This window comes from Ceratotherium simum, chromosome 16 (genome assembly GCF_057802395.1).
Source record: "Ceratotherium simum simum isolate JZ-2026a chromosome 16, ASM5780239v1, whole genome shotgun sequence".
Classification (NCBI taxonomy): Eukaryota; Metazoa; Chordata; class Mammalia; order Perissodactyla; family Rhinocerotidae; genus Ceratotherium; species Ceratotherium simum.
Window position 1 is genome coordinate 57,454,846 of NC_141915.1, and position 20,358 is coordinate 57,475,203.

Below are 20,358 nucleotides of genomic sequence, written 5' to 3' on the forward strand. Positions count from 1 at the left end.
AGCTCGGCTCCAGGCACCGAGCACGCTCTCGAGAGACTAGGTGTCCCTTCTGCTTTCCTAGCTCTAGGGCCCTTTCCTCTGGCCCACGCTCTCATCCGCGCTAGTCAACATCTCGCCGGCTGCGGCCCCTTTAAGACGGCCTTGGAGGACCCAGTTTCAAAGCCGCGGGCGACCCTCGAGCCCCCGCCTCTATGGTAAGTCGTCACTTCCGGCCGGAAGTGCCTGTGCGGAGCGGCTTCGGCTCAGGCGCGGGAAGTGGGGCGAGATGTGTCCTCTGTCGTGTCCGGGGAAAATACGCCCTCCCGCTTGTGGGCGACACCCGGCCGCGGGGTGACGCGAGGCTCCGGCAGGCATGGCCCAGCCTGCGGCGTGGAGCCCCGCGTCGGGGCGATCACTAAGCCTCGCGGGGGACGGGAGGCCGCTCCGCGGGCCCGGGACCTCAGGGACCGCCCCCCGCATAGCAACTGGGCTTGGACGGAGGAGGCCGAGGGAACTTGGTCCAAGCGCAGGCCCCAGGGCCAGGGTGAGGGGTGGTGGGAGGCGCTGCGGCCGCCAGAGGAGCCTCGGGGCCCCGCTGCGTAGCCCGCGCGGGTGTGTGGGGTGCGCAGACCGCGAATGGGGCTTGTTCTCCGGGAGCACGTGGTATTACTCCTTTTCCCCAGGGTTTCCGGAGAAAATAAGCACTGTGTAGCCCCCGGCGATGGGGTAAGGCATGCGACCATTATTTCCTCTTGCTTCGTCGATGAGCGCATTCCCAGTGACCTCAATTTGAGGATCCAGGTATGTCAGGCGTGGAGACAAAGTGTCCTCGGGCGGATGGTCTGGGGAAAGGCTCCTGTGTTGTTGAACCCGCCCAGTGGTGGGTGCAGCCTTGTACCAGGCAGCCCGACCCTGACCTAAAGTAAGTTCCCAGGAGAAGTTTTCCTGGGTTTGAATTTGCAGTAACAGGTGTGAACATTCTAGCAGCAGTTTGATGATCATGTATGATACTGCAAACAGGCCCTTTGCTGAAGAAAACCGCTGTAGTTGGCACCAGAGAGCTGGTGGTTTTCAAAAATCTGTCAACAGTGTTGATTTAATAAGTATTTATTGATATTGTGGCCAGGCACCATGCTAAGTGTTAGGGATACAGAGATGAACGAAACAGCCATGGCCCCTGTTCTCAGGGAGGGGGAGACAGGGTTAAGTGATCTCACTCAAGAGGGTATAAGTCAAGCTGAGGTGAATGCTCTGAAGGAAAGCACAGTCCTGTAAGAACATATATCCCAAGGACCCTGATGGAGACTAGAAGGCTTTTCTGAGGATGGGATCCTTAAGCTGGACTCTGAAGGATGAGTAGAAGTTTGGTGGGAAGGCCAGGGAGCAGCATGTGCAAAGGCCCGGGGGCCTAGCAAGTGTGGCTAGTGGAGGAACTGAAAGAAAGCCATTGTAGCCCAGAAAGCAAGGTGGAGAATGATGTGGAATGAAGCTGAGAAGGTGGGGTAGGGCCAGACCACACAGGGCCTGTGGCTCATGTGGGCATTTTGGTCTTTCCTAAGAATATGAGAGGTCACTATGGGTTTTAAACAAGAGAATGATGTGCTAAAATCTGGAATCTCGAAAGAACACTACGTGCAGAATAGTTGTCCGATAGAACTTTCTGCGATGATGGAAATGGTCTATATCTGCATTGTCCAATAGAGCAGCCACAAGCCACATGTGGTTATTGAGCACTTGCAGTGTGGCTGGTGTGACTGAGGACTTGGATTTTTAGTTTAAATGTAGGTAACCACGTGTGACTATTGGCCGCCACGTTGGACAGCGCAGATCTAGAATGTATTGGAACGGTGATGCCTTTATTGGAATCGTGACATGCAGATGCCCTTTTGCATCTCCTGTCCCCAATCCTTTCCTGAGTAAAGGCTGAGATGGATTCTGCTTTGGGGAGCATCCTCGTGGTGATCTCTCTGAGGATCTCACACGTGGGCAATAACTGCTTGTGGAACTTTTCGTTTGTATATCCTTGGCTGTAGTTTAGCCTGTCCTCGTGGAGCAGCTTGCTTCCTCCTATCTCTGCCTGTTGTGTTGTCAGCACACAGGTTGGGAAGTGACACCTTTGACACGTTGAAGTGCCTACTGTGGTCAGAGCATTGTGTCTGTGCGTTGGAGGTCATGTGAAGAAAAGAGGTCCCTGGTGGTACAGGGCGGAGAGTCTAGAGAGGCAGGCGTCAGTAAGTGCTGTGGAACAACAGGAAGGGGCATTTTCAGTGGGACTCATCAGGATGTGACCCTGCGAGGAAAGAAAGACTGTTTCCACTGGTGAAACATGTGACAAAAGACAGGAAGCTTGAAAGTGCTTGAGAGGCAGTGGGGAGCTCATGAGTTAGGTCCGAACTGGGGAACTACATGGCTAGAACAAGGGAAGAAAAATATAAGAATACATAGGTTGGTGTTGGGTTATTGGGGGCTTTGTCAGAGTTCAGGTGTATTGTGGCTGTGTTACAGGCGGGTCTCTGAGGACGGCCCCGGCTGGGGGTGTGCAGGTTACAGCCTGCAGAGAGGTGGGTTAGGAAATGCTGTAATTGCCTCGAGGTAGGAGGTGACCAGCCTCCATTGGAGCCCGCAGACTTGGAAGGAGGAGGGGCTGATAGAAGCGGGTCACTCCAGGGCACCTTCCACATCGTGTTCTGGATGGAAGGTAGATTAATATTAGACTTTGGAGGGTATTTTATGGTGCTAACAGTTTTAGATTGTCTGTTTGGACTTGCTAAAGCAGAATAAAAACTGATGAAGTGTACTTTCTTTGCAGATGAGTCTACTGGAAGACTTGTGTGTATGCTGGATCAAAATCTGCTGATTTCTTTTCTGCCTGGTTCTGTGTACCTGAAATGTAATGTTTTGGCTGAGGACTTTCCATGTTTTTTTGGTTTAATTCTTAACCATGTAGTTTTTGAATGCTGATGGGCTTAAGACCCTGTTTTGTATGGATATAAATAAAAGGAATCAGACCCCAAGGAGACTTTTCTTTTTTTTTTTTTTTTTTGAGGAAGATCAGCCGTGAGCTAACATCCATGCCAATCATCCTCTTTTTTTTTGCTGAGGAAGACCGGCCCTGAGCTAACATCTATTGCCAATCCTCCTTTTTTTCTTCCCCAAAGCCCCAGTAGATAGTTGTATGTCATAGCACATCCTACTATGGCCGGACAAGCGGTGCGTCGGTACGTGCCTGGGATCCGAACCCAGGCCGTCAGCAGCGGAGCATGCGCACTTAACCGCTAAGCCACGGGGCCAGCCCCCACAAGGAGACTTTTCATACGCTTGATGGTTTCCGTGCCCAGTGACCCAGGATTGCCTTTGCTTGAGATACAAAGTTAGCAGCACTATTCCCAACTAAAGAGTGACTTCCAGAGCCACTCACAATTCTCTATAGGAAGTGTGAGCGTTGGGCACTGCTCACCCTTGAGGAGCCTGAACTCTCAAGAAATGGCAATGGAGGGAGATGACCATTGTCTTGGTAATCTGATGGGACGGGGGTGGCAAGTGTAGTTAAGGGTGGTGTTCACCTTGTTCAGAAGAAGGACCACTTCACTTTGGGTAGAATTTGCCAGAAAATGACCGCTGACTTCAGAACTGGTCATTGGTAGCTGCCACGCGCTGCCTGTCTCTGCTTCCTCATGTTAGTTGCTAACCGCATGCTGAGCCCTTGCTCCAGCCTGTGCTCCTAGGTCCACACTTCACTGAGCACACTGCCGGCTTTCTGCAGGGATGAGCAGCTCCTTGCCTCGGGGGCTTAGTACTGTGGCTGTCAAGGGTCACACACCCTTTGGGCTGCCAGTGTCCTGTGCCGATAACTTAGCACCCCTGGCCCCGGAGGTTCTCAGTGGGAGCAGAAGACCCCCCAACCCCCAGTACACATACATATCTGGTGGGGGGGTGTTACAGAGATTGGGGTACTGCTGGCACTGGGGGGTGGGGCCCTCCTTCACAGCAGAGAATTCTCCCCGTTCCTGCTGTCTTGATGTGAACAAAGGACAAACCAGCCTGTGTTTTTAGCTGTCGCATTGATGGTGGTTCTACATGTAGTGCAAACATCTGACTATTCATGCTTTCTTCATGTTATGGTTAGGGCTTTACAGATAAATGCGTTTTTTATGTGGTGGAGAAAGGTTACCTTAGACTTCGGACCTAGGCATGCCACTGAGGTACCTGCCTGTCCTCCTTGCTTGTATCTGTGTTTTTGGACATACGTGGTGAACCTCGACTTAACAGCCTCTTGCCCAACCCACGTCTTGTCCAGCTCAGCTCCCAGGAGGGTCTGCCCTGCTAGTGCTTGTCAAAGCCAAGAATATAACTTTGAGACTGCAAGGTAAGCCGTTGGTGGGTTTTATAATAGACCAGAAACCTAAAAGAACTCCAGGTGCAGGGGGCAGACACAGCCACGTAGGCAGTTCAGGAGCACAGCAGCACTTCAGGTCAAGTGACCCAGGAGCCTCCTCAGCACCGGTGGGCAGAAATACCCAAATTCTCCACGGCCTGCAGAGTTAACTTGGGGTTTCACAGCCCAGCCCTACCATGGGCTGCTGTGTGACTGCGGGCAGGGGCTTCCCTGTTGGTACCTCATCCTCTTCAGTGAAGTGGGCGTGACGATGCTGACGCTGACTCCTGCCAGATGGGCGGTGGGTGAGATCGCGTGAAGCGCTCAGGAGCAGCCTGGGCCCCAGGAGCACTTCAGACCCTGTGCCGTCACTATTGTCATTTACATTTTTTGTCAGGTTTTCAGAGTGTTCTCAGTGTTTCCAGCTCGGAACTTGTAGGGTGCTGCAGTGTGGGAAAGTGCTGGGGGCTTTACGAGTGCTGTTTGCCACAGGAAGACGGCCTGCTCCCAAGGCAGCGGACTAGCCTTGGAGCCAGGGGGAGCTTACTATAGGCTCTTGGCTTTTTACCGTTTTAGTGTTCACGTTTGGGCCACTCACAAGAGCATACAACTCGCTGTAGTTAACCTACGCTCTCTCTACCTACTTGTCTGTAGAGGGAGAAAGTGTAATTACTGCCTAACTCCACATGCTGGGTCAAGATGGATACTGGGGAAACAGTATGTATTGGTATTTCTGGAACAAACAGTTTGGATGCCCCAGTTGCTGCTGCATTCCCCCCTGGTGGTTTTCTTGAGTGCAGATGTCAACTTCCTGCAGTGGCTGTGGACAGGGCCTTGTCCGTCTGTCCTCAGTGTCAGTCTGTCGAGCAGCTGTGGGGCTTCGTGTCTGTTATGAGAGGTTCGGGGGATTCGATCGGAGACGTAAAAGAAACTTTCCAGTCCAAACAAATGGACTGAAGGTATATTTTATTATATGGAGGATAGTAAAGGCGATAGTCTGCAACAGATCCGAATAGGTCAAATATTAAGGGGGAAAAATATCAGCTCTACTGGAAAGGGAAAACACCCACATCGACTAACGAGAAATGACACAAATCAACTGGAAAGAGAAACACCAGGTTGACCGAAAAGAGAACACATCAGATCAATTATTTCACAATAAATCAGTTACTTCACATCAAATCAATTACTCAACATCCACACCCCACTGCCAGGAGAGTCCTGGCAATCGACATGGCTGGGATCACATCCCACACCCCACAATCGGCTGGGCAGGGATCACACGTCCTGGGCACGGCGTCCCTTCCACGGGTGGAACTCTCACCGGGGCTCAGTTTTCAGCAGTTTTTATACCATCAGTAATTTTTAGAGTAAGCAGTTACAGAGTTTGCAGAGCAAGCATTTAGTGTTTCCATGCACAAATGGTTATCAGTGGCGTATGTGCACTGAGCCCCCTGGCTATCGTCCCAGCCCAGTAGTTGTGTACGTGCATTGTTCTCTCTGGTTATCGTCCCAGCCCGGCACAGATGGCCGGTCCATCCGGCGCTACGACGCCCAAAGAGCCTTGAAATGTTACAACTTGCAACTCTTTCCGTGGGAGAAAGGCCAGTTCCCACCACACAGAAAGCAGCTTTATATTTCTTTGTGTGCTGGTGGCTATAAGTCAATGGAACGGCCAAACATGGCTGTACTTATGTCAAGACAGTGTCTGCAGACTAGGTTGAGGAGTTGGTTCCCCCTTTGGTTTGGGAGGTTAATTGGAAGTGTTAGTTCCTGGACCCATCTGAGAAGTAACGTCCTATTTCTAGCATGGAAAATGATCAAGTGGATGCGGTTAGTGTTGGTAGAGCTTTTGTGGCTTGTGGGTGCCTTCCTCTGTTTTCTCATTTGGCTCTGACATCGACCGAGGAGGGTGCTTGAGTGTCCCTGGTGGGTCCATTTGGGTTGGTCTGGGACTTGTTAGGGCAGAGAAACCTGCCAAGAACGGGGACATAAGGATGAGAAGAGAGTGATTGTCCTAAGGCAGAGTGGCCTGGACCGAGAGATGTAATCTACCGTGGAAGCCCTCCACTGTCCCAAGATGCCTGCTTGTCCTTGCGTTTCTGTCCTGTTTCAGTGCTGGAATGCTGCGCTAGTGAGGCTTCTTTTTTTTCTTTTTGTGAGGAAGATCAGCCCTGAGCTAACATCCACGCCAATCCTCCTCTTTTTGCTGAGAAAGACCGGCCCTGAGCTAACATCTATTGCCAATCCTCCTCCTTTTTTCCCCTTTTCTCCCCAAAGCCCCGGTAGATAGTTGTATGTCATAGTTGCACATCCTTCTAGTTGCTGTATGTGGGACGCGGCCTCAGCATGGCCGGACAAGGGGTGCGTCAGTGCGCACCCGGGATCTGAACCCGGCCTGCCAGTAGCGGAGTGCTCGTACTTAACCGCTAAGCCACGGGGCCGACCCCTAATGTGGCTTCTTAACACTGAACCTCCTCCCCTTTTCTCTGTGACTGCACTCCGAGAGCACAGTCTTCATTAATTCTCCTACACATTAATGCAGTGTGTAGTGCCTTTGTAGGTGACCAGAGGGAAGCCTAGAGCCCAGAAGAGGAGACTTGTGAGAACATTTCATGTGGCTGATGCCATTCCTAAGTGTGGCTCCTGGAATATTCCACAGCTGTCTCCTGCTGTCATTCAGTTCCAGCTCCTTGGTGGAGTCGACCCCAACTGGCCTAGGCGTGGTTACGGCATACTTGTTTTCCTCAAAGAACATACGTATATTTAAAATAGGCTGCAGTGGGGCCAGCCCGGTGGTGCAAGCGGTTAAGTGCGCGCGCTCCGCTGCGGCGGCCCGGGGTTCGCTGGTTCGGATCCCGGGCGCGCACCGACGCACTGCTTGGCAAGCCATGCTGTGGCGGCGTCCCATATAAAGTGGAGGAAGATGGGCACAGATGTTAGCCCAGGGCTGTCTTCCTCAGCAAAAGAAGAGGAGGATTGGCGGATGTTAGCACAGGGCTGATCTCCTCACAAAAAAAATAAATAAATAAAATAAAATAAAATAGGCTGCAGTGTATCATGGATGGGCCTTAGCATTTATGATTTTTGTTCCTCGGGATTATGTAAGAGAGGGTTGAAGCGGGCAAGATCCAGTCTTTCAAAGAGATGGTACTTTTAATAGTAGCAATGGATAATGAAATGTATGGACTTTAAGAAGTCATTTTTTTTTAAATTTTTTTTTTAATTTATTTTTTCCCCAAAGCCCCAGTAGACAGTTGTAGGTCATAGCTGCACATCCTTCTAGTTGCTGTATGTTGGACGCGGCCTCAGCATGGCCGGAGAAGCAGTGCATCAGTGCGTGCCCGGGATCCGAACCCAGGCCGCCAGTAGCGGAGCGCACGCACCTAACCGCTAAGCCACGGGGCTGGCCCAAGAAGTCATTTTTTAATGTTAAAAAATTGGTGTAGGGACACAAGAGGCCTGTAGCAGAAAACTTAATAAAAATTGAACTAAAGAGTGATTGTAGCAAGTCAAGATTTCGAACTTCTCTCTTTGTCCACTAGAGGATGCAGTCCTACACCAGATTGTGTTCTCTTTTGTAGCTTGCTACAGTTGCTATAGTTTTTTGTTTTTGTTTTGTTTGTAATTTAGCCAAGATCTTATTTCACCAGAAAGTTATGCAGAAGGTTAATCTGCAGGGTTGGGCTCTTTCTGAGGAATATGCCGGGGTATCCCAGTTGCATACAGTTCCTAGGAAGTGTTTATCGTGTCAGGACCAGCTGAACCGAACCCAGTCATAGGACACGGCCAGGCACTCGGTGCTTAGGGGGCGTGTCAGGCACTCGGTGCTTAGGGGGCGTGTTCTTTTTTTTTTTTTATAATTTTATTTATTTATTTTTCCCCCAAAGCCCCAGTTGATAGTTGTATGTCACAGCTGCACATCCTTCTATTTGCTATATGTGGGACGCGGCCTCAGCATGGCCGGAGAAGCGGTGCATCAGTGCGCGCCCGGATCCGAACCCAGACCACCAGTAGCGGAGCGCACGCACTTAACCGCTAAGCCACGGGGCGGCCCAGGGGGCGTGTTCTAATGCGTCTTTCCATCCGGATTCACCTCTGGTGCCAACAGGTGGTTCTACTCAGTGTGAAAGATTTTCTTTGGTAAGGAATCCAGTGCAACACATACCAGTATTTGAAGTCTCAGATGGTGTATTAAGGATTTAGAGGCATATCTGGCCAGAACGTTGCTCATACTTGAAAGGTACATATCAAGACTGAACAAAGTTTGTGTAAAGCCAGTGTGGTGTAGATTGCTGATGGTTGTCCATTAGAAAAGTGCTGTTGAATTGGAAAAAAAGAATTACAACTCTGGAGATGTAAGTTTAAGTAGAGTGCTACATGGTCTCTGGTTTATGAACCTGGGTGACAGCTTTCTGATGTCTTAAACACATGTTGAATTGAGTGGTCACCGCTGGCCACATTAGACTAGGATGGGGAGCAAATCAGAGGCCACTCCCAACCCTCCAGGAGCTTCCGTTCCCGTTCAGGGGAGACAGGAAAGAAAGCATTAGATAGTGGGATAACATGATGAGTGCTCTGGAAAAAAAGAGAACAATAGGGCTAGGATGGAGTTTGCAATTTTAGATAGGGTAGTCAGGAGAGGCCCAAAACTAAGGCAAGGGATTGAGTTATGTGACGGCCTGGAAGTGTATCCAAGGCAGAGGGAACAGCCAGTGCAAAGGCAGCAAGTATGATGGAAAACAAGGGTTTATGAGGAGGGTTGGAGGGAACTGGGGACCAGGTCTTGCAGAGCCTTGTAGGAAAGTGCAGGACTTTGGCTTTTACTCTGAGTAGTGTTAGTAGCTCATATTTTCGTCTTCTCTCATCTTTTAGGGACCGTTTTTCCCCCTAATAAAGTAGTTTACATTAGAAGTATGTATTTCCTGTTCTTGTGCTAACAAATTTGCCCATTGAGAAGATCCCAGATCTATGCCTAGGGAGTGTGTTCTTTCCCTTGGCAGCTGCGGGTGGCTTGCTCTTGGCTCTGTTGAGCCATGACTGAGGTGTCCCAAGATGAGTAACGTGGAAAAAGATGTTTGGATATGACAAGTAAAGTTCCTGGCACAACTGACCACTTCACATGTGATGACTTCGTGCCCTTCACCTTGGAGATGGAGCCAGAGATGGCCTGAGTGAATGCCTGCCTGGCTCAGCGTAGCCGGGCTTCCATCACAGATCTCACCCATCATTCTGTGATTGTTCTTTTACTGGTTTCCATCTCATAGGGACTGTGTATGTACTTGTTTTTTCAACAAAGAGTAGATGCATTTCATTTAAATCCTTTAAATTACTATCAAGACTACAAAAGTACATTGCCTTGTAATCTTTGTAATCTAGAGGCCTGCTTTGATTTTATGTGGTTACACATAATGAATGCATTTAAAACAATTATTCATTCTGATATTTTTTCAGATCAATTTCGCAGCTACAGGAAAACTAGATCTTTATTGCAGATTCAATTAAAGTGGAGCTGAGTAAGGCACTGGAAGGTCACGTGTCTCTTCGGCCTGTCAGCTGTGCAGTTGTGTGCCCGTTATGCAACACTGCTTTAGGACTGCAGCCACCATCAGCAGAACATTTAGACTATTGTGTGAAATTAAAATAAGACTCCTCCTTTCTTTCAACAGCAAATTCCTTGTTAACAAAACCAAGACTTGTGTTTTTAATACTAACTTCCTCTAGAGGCCCTGTAAGCCATTTTCCACCTGTACTGGCTGTCCTCATCAAGTAGCTTTCTTAAAGTCAAACTTCCACAAGGTGCCACTTGGTTGCCATCTATCACGATGAGTTATGGGGAAAGCTCCCATAAATCCCCTTCACTAATGTGCCATCTTTGTTCCAAATTACTTCACTCTTTGAAAGTTAATGGGGGGGGCGGGGCCGGCCCCGTGGCTTAGCGGTTGGGTGCGCGCGCTCCGCTGCTGGCGGCCCAGGTTCGGATCCCGGGTGCACACCAACGCACTGCTTCTCTGGCCATGCTGAGGCCGCATCCCACATGCAGCAACTAGAGGGATGTGCAACTATGACATACAACTATCTACTGGGGCTTTGGCGGAAAAAAAATAAATAAAATTAAAAAAAAAAAGTTAATGGGGGGAGATAAAAAGAAGATATTAAGAAGTCAAAATGAAATAAAGGTTTCACTTTCTCTGGTCATTTTAGATACGTATAAACACTGTTTGATGGTATTGTTTTTAGTTTTTTCCTAGAGTGATCACTAGTTTTAAAAGTTCATAGGATCAAAAGGCTGACACTGAACAGCGGTTCCCTGCCCCACTCCTGTAGTCTTCCCCACGGGCAGTCTTGGTCAGTCCCTGAGCTCACTCTTCCAGGTACACTCATCTCCCTGCTTCTGAGTAACTTGGAGGTGCTGCTCCTTCCTGACTCATCATCTTAACCCTTGCCTATACACTTCCCTTCTGGGGGATTTGGGCTGAGCTCGCAGACCTCCCCCTGCTTCCCCTTACCCGCTCTCATACAGTCGTCCTGTGTAATTTCTATTTCAGTCAGCATTCAGAATTCGCGTTATTAACCATGTGCAGAATTACCCTTTGCACTTTCTTCTCATTCCCCCCTTCGCTGTCTTGCTGTTTCTTTGGCTGAGCTTTCTTTGAACCTCCCGCTAATTCTTCCCACATTTCCCAGTAGCCTCTCGGCGTAACCTTATACAAGGTCACCCACATTAAGTCATCTCTCCGTTCCAATTTTGTCTTAGAGGAGTGCAAGAAGACTTTTCAGACAGTTTAGTCATGAGTATATGTTAAAGTTTTGTTACAATCTTGTGTGAATGGGGGCAGGTGCTAGTAGGCCAATTCTGAAGTTCATTTTTAGGTAGGGATGTTTTATAGGAAAATATAAAGGTTAGATTATCATTGTTGGGATAAATACAAAAAGAATCGCTGGCGATAGGTCTTGGCAGAGGGTGGGTGAGTGGGTAACCGGTTTCCCAGAAAACTCCTTACCAATTTTATCAGAGATGCCAGTCTCTTCCCAGAAGGAGGTTATGAATTATATCAGGCAAAAAAGGCTGTTCCTGGGACTGCCAGGTGGCTTAGCAGTTAAGTGCGCGTGCTCCGCTACTGGCGGCCCACATTCAGATCCTGGGCGTGCACCGACGCACCACTTGTCCGGCCATGCTGAGGCCGCGTCCCACATACAGCAACTAGAAGGATGTGCAACTATGACATACAACTATCTACTGGGGCTTTGGGGGAAAAAAGGGGGAGGATTGGCATGGATGTTAGCTCAGGGCTGATCTTTCTCACCAGGGGAAAAACAAAAAAAAAAAGGCTGTGCCAGCCCTGCCTTAGACCAATTTTTCATTTTATAGTCCCTCTTTTTGACCTAGACATCATGTCTGTCTGGGTTAAATATCTGACTTGGTCAAGAAGGCTCATCTTTTCATTTTTGTTCTAAGAACATAAATTGTTGCCCAGTCCAGGGTTTCTCGGACAACTTGCACACAAATCGCCTGGGGGCTGCCAAATGCAGATTGTGGTACAGCAGGTCTGGGGTGGGGCCTGGGACTCTGCATTTCTCACCAGCTCCCAGGTACTGCTGGTCTGGGGACCACACTTGGAGGAGTGAGGGAGGGCGTTGTCAGTCACTTTGTACATTTCTCACAGATAGTGGACTTATACTCATTTGTACAACACATGCACAATTGTGATTACTAGCAGTATTTATACACATGGGTGTTATTCCTTTGAGCCGGTTTCCTATATTAGGGAAGAATTTCCCGACAGTCTGTAGTGGCAACGAATTCCTGTAGTCTGTGCACCTGGGCCTTTGCAGTGTGTAAGCTGGGTTCTATGTAGGTGCAGCAAGAGGAAGTGATAAACACCCAAAGACCACCTTGCTGTTTGCTTAATAAAACTGGAAGCACATTTTGGGGAAATGTAACTAAAAATCTCCCAACTGTCAAAAGAAAAATCAGAGCTGGACAGTAGTTAAAGCGGTCAAAACAGATTTTATTCAGAACTACTGCAATGGAGAGTAGTTCTATTGCTCAGAGTAGTTCTGTACTGCTCAGAGACCTCAGTACAGAACCAGGTTCAATTCCGAATACAGCGTGGGCAAGCGGGGATTTACAGCCAAGGAGCAGGGTGGGGACGGTGGATGGAAAATTACTAAGAAGAAACAGCGCAGTCAGGTGGGGGGTTCTGGCTAAGCTGACCCAATAGGATTCTTGCTAAAGGCAAACCAAGGTAGTCAGACATCACTGGTAGGGGCAAGGTGGAGCATGAGGTTGTCAAGGGTGATAGGTATGGAGCATGAGGACCTCTTACTCAACTGACTTGGCAGATGTTTTTATAAGTAGTGCGTAGATGAGCCTAGGAGAAGGTTCAGGAGCCTGACTAAAGTTTGGTCAAGCAAAGAGTCTTTGTCAGAACCCAGAAAAGCTCTCCACAAAGGTAGAAGAGAAAGAAAACAATGTTATTATTGAATAAGCATTAAACGAGAATGTGATGAAATTCACAGACAAGCCGCTAAAGGAACTGCAAAGACAGAAGGAAAGAAATCTTGCTCTTGGCTAGAGCAAAGTGGCTACAACCCATCCAGTCATGTGGGTTTGCAATTGCTCAGTGACAGCAAAATCGTTCCCCTCTCCTCCCAGGAAACAGAGCTGTCTTCCTCCAGGATTGTATTTCTGAGAACTGGGTCTCTAACCCTTGAGCAGGCATGCCCAAGTTTTAAGACTGGCAAGACACTTATTTAGCCACTAAAAAGATTTACATACATTTGAGAAGGACTGAGGAAGAAATTCTGAAAGAAAAGGGAGAGAGGGTCGGGGGAGTCCCTTCCCTGGTTTTCGGCAGGGAAAACAAAGCCTCTAATTTGTAATGTGTATTTGCCCTTACACACACTGGGTGATTACTAAAGCCAAAGAGTTACCTTCTGTCTGGAGAGTTACAAAGACTCCAGAGCAACAGTCATGTCCTAGAATTCTTTTCTTCTAACTGCCTGTCATCACCTTTGTTCTCTGAGAATGGGGAACAAGGACCGTCTAAACCGCCCCCTCTATCTGTGTGTGGGGCTGCCCCTCTTCTCTTGGGAGTCCCAGACCTCGCTGGGTGCCTCGCCTGCCAGCAGTGACGTGACTACCTGTAAGGCTGTGACTCTGAGGCCGTGATTTCCTATAGGAAGTACAGTTCCCAAATGTGACGCTTCTGGCATCAAGACGAAAGACTAGACTTATCTAATTATATCCTGGCAGGAAGGAGGACAATTCATTGAGCCTCTGCAAGTAGTTACTCGGCCAAGAAGCATAGAGGGACTTTACATGGCATCGTGTCACTGTCTCATCACCATTAGGAGTTGTTTGTGGACAAGGCTCTTCTATATATGGCCTGTTTCTACCAAATCATGATAGACTCTGCAATCTTACATATAAAATTCAAATCTTGGTTTTGCTACAGAACCAGGTGGGAAACCTTGAACAAGTTACTGAATCTAAGTCTCTATTTCCTCAGTCGTATGCTGGGCTCAACACGCACCTTCTGCAGTTATCGTGAGAACTAATCAGATCAGATGTGTGTGATGCTTACCAGAGGGTGTGGGGTGTTCACAAAAGCACTCGGTTATGTTCATTAACTACGTGGTAACTCGAGGTGTTTCCACTAGAAAGGAAGCTCCTGTCCTTGGGGCTGTGTCTGCCTCGTTGTCCCCATGGGCACAGCCTCTGTGCTCAGTGATCATGTGTGGACTTGAGAAAGAGTGGCTGTAAATAGGAAATGACGACCCAGGAAGAGCCCACTGTCTTCTGGCCACCTTTCTGAGAAGCTGGACTTTTTATCTTTCACTGGAGAACAGGGCAGAGAGCGGAGGCTGTATTGATTTACAGAGGAAAGGGCTGGAAGGAGGGTCCCAGGAGTTCAGAGAACGGGATGGGGAGGGAGCTTTTGAAGAGAGGGGGTAGAGAGCAGCTACTGTGCTGAGAGGGATTTCAGGAAAGAGAAGGCTAAAAACATTTTTTAGGATAATTTTGAGACATCCATTCAATGTGGGGTTGTCAGATTTAGCAAATAAAAATACCAGACAGGCAGTTAAATTTGAATTTTGGATAAACAATAATTTCTTTAGTATAAGTCCTAAATATTGTGTGGGACATGCCTATACTAAAAAAGTTTATCTGAAATTCAAAATATGACTGGTTCTGTATTTTATCTGGAAACCCTAATTCAGGGAAACCTCAATGATTTTTCAAAGCTTCCATTGAGAATGCTTTTGGCTTCGTCACTAGGCTGAAATGGGCTTTGACTGGGCAGGAGACAATTTCTGAGATCCTGTTCGCCCCCTCAGGAGATTTATGATTCCATCTTGAGCAAAAGCGGAGACTGGCGGTGCTGTATTTTACCTGAGCTCCTGGAAAACAGTGATGGTTAAGAAACACTTCCTCCAGCTGTTTTGTGTTTCTGGAAACAGTTTTAATGCCTTCAGAGTTAGAGAAGACGCACAGGTGTCCCCCTTGTTGACCTGTGTCAGGACCCTCCAAATTCCCGTTCTTGGCCTCACAAGCGATTAGCTGAACCTCCCAAGCCACTGATCAGTGGGAACAAAGTGCTTGTTAGGAGACTTTGGTTGAGTTTCCTCCCCTCCCCCGGGGCCCTGAACTTTGGCCCAACCTCTCCCCCACCGTTAGGCCCCTGGCAAAAATAGGGTGACTGAGGCTACAGCCTTCTCTGATCTCTCCCATCCGGCCACCCACACCTGGCCCTTTCTGGCGTTTTTCACTCCTCCCTATGAAGGAAATTTTCTTCTTGCCTAACTCTCGAGGCTCTCACAGGTCTCAGTGGTTAGGGCAGTCTCCCTGCTGCAGTAGTCTCCCCCCACCTCCTTTGAATAGTCCTTTCCAATAAAGTCTCTCTTTCCTAAGTCCGAATTTGTGTTTTATTTGACACGAGGCAGCAAAAAGGCCTGGTTCTGTTGGGGTTATAGGTACCCAGAGGCCTCAGTGGGAAGAAATGGGCTTCAGAGTCGGGCAGCACTGGATTTGCCTCCGAGTCCCACCACTAGTTCCATCCTGCTGGTGACCTTTACACTTGCTGTTCCTGACACCTCGAATGCCCTTCCCTCGACCTTCTTCCACCTGCTGCTTCTTGAGATTCTGCTCCCCCCTGTGAATACTTGTGTCCAGCCACGGAGTTCCGCTCTGTGCGCAAGAGGTGTTTGCACGTCACCTGCAAGAGTTCATTTATCCCTCGAGGCTGTAATTTACCATCACGGAGTCACTTATGTACTGGGGAGAAACAGCTGCTCGATGCGGAGTGTTGATGACTTCAGATTCTGGGGCAGGGATGAAGAGTCTTATTTATTGTGCCATCTGCACTACAGACCCACAGAGGAAGGCAGGAAGAGCTACAAGCAAAAAATAGCTTCCACTCCCGGACCACTTAACCCTCGCCGGCGCCAGCCGGTGCTTCACCTCCATCTCGTTTACTGTGCAGAACAGGTTTCTCAGGCCTGGTCGTTCTTTCCTCCACCTTATAGATGGGAGACCTGAGCACAGGGAGGGTCACTGCCGGAGCCCCACAGCTGGTGAATGTTGGCCCTGCCTGACTCGCACGACGATGTAAAATGAAAGAGTCTCATTCATCTGATGTTAAGCTAACAAAATATAAAAATATTAAATGTTTTAAATACAAAATATCTATTACATATTTCCATTCTCTGTTATGCCCAGTTATTAAAGACACGGAGGAGAGAGAGAAGGAGGTTGGCAGAGTCCGAGAGAGCAGGGAGAGAGAAACCCAGAACTCTGGAAAGCAGGCCGAGGACCACCGCCCCCCGCCCCCGCAGCACACGCGGTGGACGTGGCATCGGTCATGACCCCGTACACGCTGAGGGCTGATCCCCAGCGACTTACAGGTGCTGTTCTTGACGTCCTTGCTAACGACAGCGGCAACGTGCAGGCTGATTTTACAGTGTTTCTAAAGGCTTCACACCTGCGAGTGGTCCAGTTGGTTTTCAAGCTTCGCTCTGGAGAGTTCCAGCTCTGTCAGCAACACCTGAAATTCCCTTGGATGAAGGGACTTTGCTGATGGGTTTTATTCCACAATCTCCGAAGGCGACAGTTTGGGGCTGACACTTAATATCGTTGTTTTCAGCCCCCTCCCAGACACTCTTCCACACGCACATGCGGACTAGCACACATGTCCCCATTTAAGCAGGTTTCTTCCAGCCCATTGGGTAAGTGTGTAGTGGGGACCAAGTAAATTAGTTCAGTAAAAGCTCTTGGTGGTGAAGCAGCCCAGCTCTGTCTGAGCTCTCCTGGCACCCTCGTCCAGCATCCTGACTTTCCCAGTGAACATGGTCCTCACAACCCGAGGCCCGCAAGTGTGTCCAGAGTGAGTCTGCTGGACAGGTGGAGAGGTTGGCGTGACCCCATGCTGCTTTCTCCTCTCCCCTGAGGTAAATGAAATGGAACAGAGGGCCTGGGGGAGGGGACCCCAGTTTTATAAGATCATTGTATATACACGTCGTTTCATATTTCCTAATGACGTTTCATCTCAGTTCTAAGACTGTGGTCATCCCAAGAAAAAATTCTGATGACACATTAGTAAAGGATGTTGAATCAGATTTTTTCACTGCCTTCCTCTGAAAGAGAATGAACTGAAACTAACTGTTGAAAGGTATACTTTCTATTTACTTTCTGTAGTATTTATTTATTTATTTTTTTTTTAAAGATTTTATTTATTCATTTTTTTTTTCCCCCCAAAGCCCCAGTAGATAGTTGTATGTCATAGGTTCACATCCTTCTAGTTGCTGTACGTGGGTCTCGGCCTCACGTTGGACGGAGAGGTGGTGCCTCGGGGCGCGCCCGGGATCCGAACCCGGGCCGCCAGCATCAGAGCGCACGCACTTAACCACTAAGCCACGGAGCCGGCCCTGTAGTATTTATTTTTTATGCCTGGCGTTACAAGTATATACTAATCCATATATTCTAAAAGGAACAAAATAATCCACAAATACTTAGTACTGACTCATTTCCAGCCATCAGAGTCCCCAGTTTCACTACAGTTTATTGGACTGTTACTCACTGCATTAACTGCATGCATAAAATGCTGTATCCTAGTATGCACATTTTTTGAAAGTGGTGTCATAATTCCTTGTAATTTGTCAGCTTGCAGACGTTTTCCTTGAATACCCTGTGCTTCTCAGTTCTGTACTTTCCGTGCAAATAACACAATAGTTGGAATGGACTGCAGGCAAACTGCTTCGGGTTTAAACTTGTCCTGTGCCCAGAATAGAGGTGGGGATGTGTTTTCCTTGGTTTTCCTTGAGGAACAATCTTTGTCTTCCAAGGGATACACGAGAAGAGGAGTTCCTGTCTTAGAACACGAAGCTCTGAACAGTGACTTGTCGTCTGGAACAATTAGGCCGGCTGACTGAGTTCCAAGAGGAAATACCTTCTTGGTTGCCAGGTTTCGGGGAGAGGAAGTGGCCTGTGTCATGGGACTGTAAGAAAACGATTGTTTCAGCGGGGGGCAGTCCTGTCGCCCTTCAGAGAGCCCTGGTCATGCATAGATCAGTTACAGCCACTCGAGCGGCGTGATGATGACACGTGAGGAGCCGGCCAGAAGGCTGTGCGTGATGGATTTTTACCTCTGGCAGACCTACTACCTCCAGGAGTAAAAGAAGCCTGTGTCTCTGATGTTTAATTCTCAAAATTAGCCAAAAAGCAGAAGCAACCAGAGACAAAAAGTAGAAATCGATTAAACAAATTATGGTACAGCTGTCCAGTGGAGAGGTGCTTATGACATTTGATGAATGAGGGAAAAAACAGGTTTCAGCATACAGTACAATGACATTTATACAAAGTGCCAAACAGGCACAAGTAATTCTGTGGTGATAGAGGTCCAAAAACTGTTATTTGGGGGAGGGGCTGTAGGTGGGGGAAGGGTGAGGGAGCTTTGGCGACGTGCTTGTCTTGATCCTCAGGGCTGTAAATCGGGTGTCTGCATGTGTAAAAATGAAGTGCACACCTGAAATTTGTGATCTTCACTATATGTAAATTATACATCAATAAAAAAGAAAACATATTGTGTCCATATTGTGTGATTTCACTTATAAAGTTCATGAACAGGAAAAATCTCAGTTGTCTGTATGGATGGTGTCTTTCCAAGGTTCAGTCCGTCTAGCGGCCAGGACAGTCCTGAGCAGCTAATAGTGTGCCTGAGTCTTTAATGTCCAAAAAGATGAATTGAAAAGCACGTAAGCCTTGAGCAGATCACTGCCTTTGGAAACTCTTCTCCTCCTAGGCATGCTGAACAATCTTCTTATCCAGAAAAACAACTTTTCTGCTTAAAATTTTGATCAAACTTTAAATTTTGAAATAAAAGGATGCTTTAGTATAGAATTTTAAAAATGTGTGAAACAAACGAATTACATTTTGGGAATGGAGTATTTGTAATTTGCCAGCGATACGTTAACATTCCTTTTCCCAGGAGGTTACCAGGTCTCCTTCCCGGTGTCTTTGAGAGGGCAGCGCTGCCTCTGCCCACAGAACCACAGACAGCGCCCAGTCAGCTCCACTTCCTTTCATCTCACGCCCTTGTCTTCCCAGCCAGCCCTCCTTTCTTGGCTACTTTCCAGGTCACAGGCTAAATGCACCCAAAAACACATCTGCAGGAATACTACTCAGCCAGAAAAAAAATCATTCCATTTGCAACAACATGGATGGACCTTGAGGGTATTACGTTAAGCGAAATAAGCCAGACAGACAAAGACAAACACTGTATGGTTTCACTCATATGTGGAAGATAAACACATGGATAAGGAGAACAGTGATTAGTGGTTACCAGAGGGGCAGGTGGTTGGGGGGGTGGGCGAAAGGGGTAAAGGAGTACATACGTATGGTGATGGATAAAAGCTAGACTTTTGGTGGTGAGCAAGATGGAGTCTATTCAGAAGCTGATATATAATTACGTACACCTGAAATTACACAATGTCATAAAACAATATGGCCTCAATAAAATAATTTAAAAAAAAAAAGTGTCTGCAACAACAAGTTAAGAAGAAATACCAGGGGCTGGCCCAGTGTCATAGCAGTTAAGTACTCACGCTCTGCTGCAGTGGCCCAGGGTTCACAGGTTCAGATCCCGGGCGGGCACCGACCCACTGCTTGTCAAGCCATGCTGTGGCAGCGTCCCATATGAAGTGGAGGCAGATGGGCACAGATGTTAGCCCAGGGCCAGTCTTCCTCAGCAAAAAGAGGAGGAGTGGCGACAGATGTTAGCTCAGGGCTAATCTTCCTCACAAAAAAAAAAAAAGAAGAAGAAGAAAATACCAGCCAAGTTGAGTTTGTTTCTCTGCCGGCCCACCCCTGAAATACCACTGGGGCTGAGGTTATCCCAGCCTTTGGGACCAACAACAACTCAGAAGTGAAGACCCTTGAGGCCTCTTGCTTTCCATGGAGTGCAACAGAGGGTTAGACAGGAGCCGTAAATTCTTGTTATTTGGGCTGAAAAGTCTTGACTCTTACATATTTTTAAACCCTACAAAAATTCGTGTGCCTGTAAGATGCGTTTCTCGGGCTCTCGCTGCTGGAGGAAATTGGTGTGCCTGAGGGACCCCTACAAAAGGCAGAATCTTTTTTTTTTTTAAAGATTTTATTTATTTATTTTTTCCCCCCAAAGCCCCAGTAGATAGTTGTATGTCATAGCTGCACATCCTTCTAGTTGATGTATGTGGGACGCGGCCTCAGCATGGCCGGAGAAGCAGTACGTCGGTGCATGCCCGGGATCCGAACCCTGGCCGCAAGCAGCGGAGCGCGCGCACTTAAGTGCTAAGCCACGGGGCTGGCCCAAAAAGCAGAATCTTATGAGAGCTGTAATAATGGTATGAGCAAAACTGACCCAGAACCCAGAGGAAGGAGGAATTAATTCTGACCTTTGCATCTGGGTGTTACTCGGAGGAACTGAACCATGAGGGATGGGATGGGATTTTGGAGAGCAGAGATT

General features: G+C 48.1%; 1 long non-coding RNA gene and 1 other non-coding gene across 2 annotated transcripts; both read left to right on the forward strand.

Moving 5' to 3' along the window:
* The first annotated feature begins 223 nt into the window (after nucleotides 1–223).
* Nucleotides 224–2,993, forward strand: LOC147915078 (uncharacterized). The gene is made up of 2 exons (XR_015554779.1): nucleotides 224–780; nucleotides 2,789–2,993. It is a non-coding gene; the product is annotated as an uncharacterized LOC147915078 (long non-coding RNA).
* LOC147915079 (small Cajal body-specific RNA 16) lies at nucleotides 817–1,001 on the forward strand. Its single transcript, XR_015554813.1, has one exon.
* Nucleotides 2,994–20,358: the final 17,365 nt, after the last annotated feature.